Genomic DNA, 8,551 nt, shown 5'->3' with positions numbered 1-8,551 from the left:
TGATTTTGTAGTTTCACATCAAGAAATTTTTTTTTAAAGAGAAAATGGAATAGGAAGGGAAATACTAATGAAGTAAGGGTGGTATAGCTAATTCAGAGTTCAATCCAGATGTGCTTATTTTTCCCCAAGAAGAAAGTGAATCTAAAATGTAATGTAAAAGTCCAAAATGGAAAAATCTAGGACATACCTTAGTTTCTAAATGCCTCCAGTGGTTTACTTCAAAAGAATTAATCTTGTTGAAGGAAATATATTATTTCAGTAATATATTTTTTCAGTAACTCATGTCCTGAATACTGTAATGAAAGATTGTTTCAGACATTATCACTGTCTTAAAATCTTTCCAAATCAATAAAAAGATTGTTGATTGTTCAAGTGCTGGCCCACCACAATATAATTATAAAATATAATTCCTTTGTCCTAGATTTTACAGAGAGAGGAAGAAAAAAGGAAAGATTACCTCTGTTACTTTTATTTATTGCTTATACAGTACAGAGTGTTATAAAGGTTTCCTCACTGCATTTGAGAGTAACCAGTGAATCATTCTCACTGTTCTCTCTCTGTCTCTCTCTCGCTCTCTCCCATAATGAAGTTTCATGTCTGCAGTCCAGTTATTTGTTCACTAGACCATGAACAAACCGAAGGAACAATAGGGGAGGGGGTGGAGCCCGAGCAGGCTAGACCAGGGGAGCGTGTGAAGGTGGGAAGTAACAAAAAATGGAAAGGATTGATACTGAATGAAAAAAGAAATCGAGGGTAAGGGAAAAGAAATCGTATGTTCTGTTTTTATGTGAATGCTTTATAGTGAGCGACCTTTGCATTTTGCAATGTGAGATTAGGTTGTGTGCATGTGTGTGCGTAAGAGAGAGAGAAATAGTGTGTAGAAAAGGGTGTATAAAAGGATATCTGTCAGAAAATACTGAGGCTGGAGTTATATTTTTTATGACTATAGGGAAGGGCTGTTTAAAAACAGCAAATTGTTTCTATTGTGTGTCGATTTTGAATTTTAGATTACCATCAGTCTTATTATTGAAGTGTTTTGGCAGCAATGGATCAGTCAAAGCCATTTTACATATTAGGTGTGAGCACCAACACAGAAGTGCCAAGGATTATTGTACAAAATGAGAATACCGGATTGAGGTATCTCCAGGATCTACATATTTGTGTATCCCAAACTTCCCCAGACACATGAATGTCACCCATCAGATTTGTTTATCAGCTTTAAGACCGCTCCTCTCGAATCAAGACATCAAAGCCTACCATACACATTGTAATGCATTACATTACTTTCATTTAGTAGACAGGCGCTCTTATCCAGAGCGACTAACAATGAAAGAGAACATAAATGTATCCACCAGTTGTGTAAACAACGGAGCCTGAAGTAGATAGCAACATCCTCAGTGAAAATAATAAATGGCACTACTATGGCAACTACACATATTGGCATGGTGCTGTATGTCCATATTATGCCTGAGCAAACAGACATACCAACAGAAACTTGGCAAACACTGGCTGATCGAGTCAAGGTTGTTTATTTTGGCACAACAGTAGATGGAAGGGCATCACAGCCACAGTGGGAGGTACTATTTACATTGCTTTGCACTGATGCTTAGGCAGAAGTATGAGGGTAATGCCAGAAATCCAAAATATATGAATATTTCCATTAAGAATATATGATCACCTCAATATCCATACACACAATACTATACACACAATGCAATCATCCCCCACTTTGTACCTTCCTTTGCATGACAATCCATGGCTGCGTGTTGCATGAATCTCCCTGACCTTTTCTGAAGAAGCAAAGGCATTGCGATAGAGTGGGAACCCATTAGGCATGAATTGACTACAGCACCTCCGGTAAAAATAAAGTACGACAGAACTTCTGACAGAAAAGGTCAACATGTAAAAATGAGAAAGCCGAGTGGGAGAAAATGATTGGCAAGGTGCAACATTAACATCACTGTCACTGCAGCCAGTCCCCCAGGTAAGGCTGGTCTGTTCCGGAGTCGGACAAAACAGCACAGCCATTATGGCTCACAAGCACCCCCTACTGCCGACCACAATACCCACCCAATCATGTCAAAAGCATCTGTACCAAAATTTCTCTTTGTCTCCTCCTAATATATTTGACAGTGACATATGAAAAGTATTGAGACAGTTGTAATTGAGATGATTGGCTGTTTTCCCTCTGTACTAATCTAATTTGTATTTTCATATCAAACAATGAAGATGAGGCAAAATTCACAATGTTAGAATTTATTTTATGTGTTTTTTTTTTTTTTTAATGGACATTGAACTATATTACAACAATGCATTAAGCAGACCTGCCAACCTGCACGCATTTTGTGTACCAACCACGCAATTCTTGATCAAAATACGCAGGTACGAAATGCCAGCTGAAACTACGCAACAACAACAACAAAATATTATTGTAATTTAATTACGAAAAACAATCAATGAATACAAAACAATACCGTACATTTGTTCGGTATTTAAACTACATCCCTCGGATTGAACCAGATGCTACCTTGTGCTTGTGGTTCTGTAACCCCTCTCTGACCCACTCAACATCCACTGATACGCAGCTGTACTTTATTATCTACCGAGGCGTAACGCTGCATTGCTGAGGTAAAATGGGAAGTGGGGAGTAATAATCAAGCACAAAAATGTGACCGTAATGTTAACATGTAAAACGTTAAAACGTGTTCGGTAACTTTACGAGATGATGCATTTCAAGGGGTATATCCTAATGAGATAAATTTGTGTATATAGTTGGCCGTATTAGTAGCTCGCATACGATTTAGCCTCGTTACGAGACGTGTGAATAACTGATGGAGTAATTTAGCTGCAGTAACTCAAACGCTACGGAGACTCTCTGTTCAAACTTTGAATCGCGCACGCTCTGTTGAGCAAAGTGACCATTGACCATTTCATTAATCATGAATAAAATTGTTTTAAGCAGGTGTACTCAAACTTTTGACTTGTAAGTATGTCATAATATAGCCCAGTGCAGTGCAAGTGATATTTTAGAATCCGGTCAAATTATACAATTTTGCCTGATCACTTCAACAGTCAAATCTAGAATTATGAAGAAAGGCGCGTGTGTGCGTGCAAAGCGAAGTTGTGCGAAAGCATGTGAACTAAGCGTTACAGTGACTATTGTGGTACTCAAAATATTTTCCTAAGGTTGGCAGGTCTGCATTAAGTGACTCAAGTTCCTCTATTCCAAGTCAGCATAAGTATTTTCACAAATGACTGTCAGCTGTTTAAAGTTTCACAGGTTTACCAAATTACTGTAATTATTTATGAAGTTATATCCTTTGGAAGCATTGGTAGAGTCTACTTTATAAGCTAAAATACAAGACACGACAATTGTAGATGGGAGATAATAGAGACAGCAAAGACAGCTATTGTGAGGATGAAAGACAAATCAATTAGAGCTGTTTAACAATGAGATGATTCTGTTTCATAGTGAAACGCACAGAATGTCCTAAAGATGAAACAAGTTACTGGAGGACTTAGGAATCATCAGTGATGTTCATGTATATTTCTATCCTGATGGGAGTGGTCTCTTCCTGGATGACAATGCCCCCATCCACAGGGCACGAGGGGTCACTAAACGGTTTGATAAGTTTGAAAATGATGTGAATCACATCCTATGGGCTTCACAGTAACCACATATCAACCCAATTGAACACCTATGAGAGATTTTGGACCGGCATGTTAGACAGCGCTGTCTACCACCATCATCATCCAAACACCAAATGAGGGAATACATTTTGGAAGATTGGAAGAGTGGTCCTCCATCCCTCCAGTAATGTTCCAGAGACTTGCAGAATCTATGCAAAGGGGCATTGAAGCTGGTCTAGTGGCTCATGTTGGCCCAACACCATACTAAGACACTTGGTGTTGGTTTTTCCTTTAATTTGTCACTGTCTGTGTAAATATACATAAATGTACAAGTATTGTTTCTCCTGATTAATTTTCCTGTTGAACTCAATGGGAAAAATATTCAGGGGAAACAATGCTTGTAGTATCTACAACATATCTGGCAGCAGCACGGTGGTTTGAGGCTCACTTGATACCTTGGACCCTTGATGACTTAAAGCTATTTAGCCAACAAATGTGTTCCATGCTGTATCAGCATAATTTATAGCTGAATCTAGTCCCACCCCCCAATTCCCATAGAGATCCATTCAAATGCAAAGAGTGTTTGTATCACTTGTAGGACAACCTGACAATAAGATATCCAGACTCTGATGATGTTGATAGGTCACAGACATCAGGAAGTCATGGCATGCAACCAAATACAAAACATGACTCTTTTATTTGACATGTTAATTTGTCTAAAGCACTGAAATGGGGGACTACGTATAAAAAGTGCTGTAATTACTACATGGTGAAACCAAAATGTATAAGAATACCCTTTAATAAAAGCTCGGTGCTTTGACCACGTGTGAATTGTTTGATTAAAAACAGAAAATAAAATATAAAATCAGAAAAAAAAAAATATATATATATATGGGGGGGGGGGAGAGAGGAAATTTATTTGAGTTCAAATAGCAGATTTTGCATTTGACTGGCCTCTATCTTCCCTCTTTCCTCCCTCTCTCTTTGTCGCTAAATGAGAATTAGTCTAAATTAGTGTTTCTCTAATGGCCGCTGTACCCACCAACTCCATGCCTAATGGCTCTCGCCTCATTTCTGTAGTTATTTCCTGTAATTAAGTTCTCAGTCAGGCTGCACTCAGTTTGTACACTCAAAACCCACGTTTTAACAATTAAACACTTCCCCTTGCCTCTTAAATAGCCTCCATGGAGAGAAAGTTGAGATCCGGCACTGTCATCTTATTTGCATTGTATGATGTGTAGTATGTGTGTGACTAATTGTGGTCTCTGGATTGGGAGTATTCACATGGCTTCAAGAGAAGGTTCATTTATTTTCATAATTCTGAGCCTGATGTTTAGAGGCATTTATATTAGGCATTTATTAGAGGCATTTATATTAGAATGATATATCTCAAAAGATGCAGCCCTCACAAAACTGCCTGGCCACTGACTGAGATAAATATATGGCCATAAAACAAATATGAGGTTTGACATGTAGAGACCCAGTTGTAACAATAACAATTGTGAGCATAAGCAAAGGTGAGCTTAGTGTAAAATGGCTAAAATGTAGATTAGTTTAAAAATGAGTCCAACCCACATCTGACTAAGTATGTATTTGAAATACTTTCAATTGTTTAGGTGCTGATACAATTTTTAAGAAATGTGTCCTTAATATGGGTTTAAAAAATATATATGTTTGTTTCAGAATTTTCAGTATTCTGCAGGACTTTCATGGACAGGGCACAGATGACATTATTTCAGATATTTATTTGACCTAGGTCTGGTTCATCCATCTTGTTCTAAAGGTGAATTTAAAGGGAGGTGTTCTCCCTGAGGTGAAGCAGCCTTTGTGCAGAACAATCATCCTGAATCCTCACAGTCAATTTGTTCTCCTCGGCATCTTCTATTTTGGCGGTCGCGTATGTATAATGCTTTGGAAAAAAAGGAAAGTGGAAATAATGGGAGGAGTGGGTGATTGATTGCTGCCAATAAGCCTGAGATCCATCTTCAAAACAGCACACACATGAAGGTAATCATGCAGCACAGAATCACTGCTCAGATGAAACTGACATAGTGCGAAGTTGGTTATTATTATCTTCATAACTATAACTAACTATAACTATTCACCATAACTATAATAATTACCAGTAGCAGCAGCAGCTCCCCTCTATTCTAGTGATGTGTCATGCAGCAGGTTCAAATAGTGATCAGCCTGAGCCATTCCGCGACCAACACAGAATGTAAAATTACATAAAAAACTGTTGAATCACCCTGGCACCTTCTCTACCCCCCCCCCCCCCCCCCCCACAACATTTCCCTCCCCCCTAAACACGTTACACTCACATATGTACTTCAGAATTCTTCCCTCAAAAACTATTATTTTATCTGTGCCATTAATCGCCACTATATGACAAACGATTTCCTCTCCTTTATCTTGCCCCACCAAATCTTCAGCGGCTTTTCTTACATTTGTCATTTTATCGGCTTTCAACACTCCTGTCACCCACCCCTCCACCCCCACCAATATACATCACAACAGCTATTATTCTTATGACTCAACACTGCATTACAGTACTGGATTTAAGAGGTAACTCTGTGCTGCCACATAGTGGCCAAAAGCAGAGATGCAGCTCACTGTCCCCTTGAAAAGCACTTGAACACAGAAATACGGGAGCAGATATAAACTGCACGGTATGATTAATGTTTCCAGTGTACATATGGGAAATCTTTGGGGGTCTGAAAAGGTGTCAGTCTCTGATATGCCATTATATTTTTATGATTTATTAATTAAACTGCATACCTCTTTCCTCTAACCTATAAAATTATGGAGTTGATGTATGCAGCAGTCATCCCACATTGTGTCATTGCACATTCAAACTTGTAGTTTTCCCAACACAGTTCAGTTCAGCTTAACAAAATATTGGGCTGCCATTTTACTAAGTTGACATTCTCCTACCTCAGAGACATGGGGCACAGGGAGTCATGCCTAGAACATTTTGCTGTCTTGATACCTCAGGTGCTGTTTATGGGGTACTCCGGGCTCCTCAGTCCAAAGGATACACATCAAAATAAAACCATTAAGAACATTTCTCTTCTGAGACCATTACACTAAATTTCAATTTCATTTAACACCTGTCACATGCAGACCAGTAGCAGTTAAATAGACCTTAGTCAAAATTCCAAGGGAACTATATGTGCTCAAAATACTATTGGATGGTTTTTTGCGCTCTAGTCCCTCTAGTGACTGAATGCAGTACCACTTTGTTCCCACTTTTCTTCTATTATTTCATTGTATCCCATGTTATGATTGGATAATCACTTGTGGGATTGGGGACTTCTAAACATACAGTATGTAAGACGTTTCTTTTTCTTAGGAGAAAGACAGAGCATGAAGCATATTTATGCCAATAGCAATATTGCATTAATAACTAGCCAAATTTACCCTGTTTATCTTGAATATGGCAATTTATTATTCCTGCTGTTTTCTCCTTGTTCTGTGTTTAGAAAATGGGCTTTTATCATAAGGAGCATTTTTGTGCATATTGCTCAATCCTCTAAACATTAATTGAGATATTATTATTATTATTATTATTATTACCATCATCATCATAATGAATGCTATCTTGAAGACTCCCAATTTGGTATGGTTTCAAATATCAAATATACATACTGCATACATATTGTCTGAAATAGTGATCAAGGCAATGCAAAAAAAAAACGGGAAATTAGTCAATGAAATAATATCTTTTTGTGGATTTTGCAGCTTATTCAGAAACATTTTATGTTCTTAAGGCTTTGTTGGTGAGCCAAGCAGTGAGGCTGAAGGCTAATATAGTTTGTGTGAGAAACCAAAGCCCAGTGTTACTACTATGGATGAGTTCTAGATGGAAGTAATTGTGGCAAGAAATGAAAAAGTAGCAGGAGAGAAACATGAAATTAATTAAGTGTTCCATACAAATGATACAAAATCAACAAACAACCCCTGGTTCAGTTGCTATTCTACCTGTATCATACTACAGCAGTATACCTGTAAAATGCATTGCTCTCATTCAACAACTGCACTACAATATTGTTATACCTATACATTCCAATATAATTTGCTACACCACTACAGAATTACAAAACAACCATTGTTTCGGAAACTGCTGCACATAATGACATTTATGGTCACAGAAAAATGGACTGATGAGGTTTTCTTTGGTTGTTAAATCACCTTGGATTTCTACATTCAATTCAATGAGCAGCAAGCTCTTTTGCCCTCAACAGTTGTGAACATGCTCAGTAGTGGCTGTTTCCCGATACTTCCTGGGCTTCACTGACTGGCCACTCCTACCCTCCCCAGTTCCTATGACCGATCTATGGGGATGCATCGGATAAGTGATGGACTGTGGGATATAATCAAGGAGCCAGCTTTTGGTTCTCAACCGCAGTACCGGATGTAATGTCGCCCCCTGGTGATATCTATGATTTTTGCTCAAAAAGCAAGTTTCCTCATTGGGCTCCATTCATTTTTACAAACAAAAATAAAATCCTTCCACTCAAATATTGATGTTAACTCTGTGTATTATATTAGAAATAAAAATCACTTATTATTTTTAGTATTCATAATTAGTATTTTTTTCCCAAACAAACAAAGATATGAATTTTTATTTATATTTTATTTATTTTAGCCTATGTCTGCACTATCCTTGTTGTACACGTGATTTATGCATGTAACCAAGGACACAACTGAGCATGTCTGTTGAGGGAAAAAATGATACTTTGTGGTTCGGATGTGCTTCCCACAATTTCTATTGGCGTCGCTGTCTCAACATGTTATATACTCTAAGGATATAATGGGTCTGTCGCCTTTTGGAGGACACATAATACTACAGTGTGACGAATGAATCCACAAACGAACTGACAGAGACTGATCCATAGTCCCCCCCCCAAAAAAAACATTA

The 8,551-nt window shown here is 38.0% G+C and overlaps 1 protein-coding gene and 1 long non-coding RNA gene across 2 annotated transcripts in view; one reads left to right on the top strand and one right to left on the bottom strand.

Moving 5' to 3' along the window:
* The window catches only part of si:dkey-6n21.12 (schwannomin-interacting protein 1), a 178,923-nt gene that overhangs the window by 79,364 nt on the left and 91,008 nt on the right, over positions 1-8,551 (top strand). The gene's annotated exons all lie outside the window — the stretch shown is intronic.
* LOC135251246 (uncharacterized) lies at positions 5,361-8,539 on the bottom strand. The gene is made up of 2 exons (XR_010329104.1): positions 6,565-8,539; positions 5,361-5,539 (listed from the first exon to the last, which is right to left on the bottom strand). It is a non-coding gene; the product is annotated as an uncharacterized LOC135251246 (long non-coding RNA).

The sequence above is a fragment of the Anguilla rostrata genome, chromosome 3 (assembly GCF_018555375.3).
Source record: "Anguilla rostrata isolate EN2019 chromosome 3, ASM1855537v3, whole genome shotgun sequence".
Taxonomy (NCBI): domain Eukaryota; kingdom Metazoa; phylum Chordata; class Actinopteri; order Anguilliformes; family Anguillidae; genus Anguilla; species Anguilla rostrata.
This window is presented reverse-complemented; position numbering and strand designations above follow the sequence as displayed.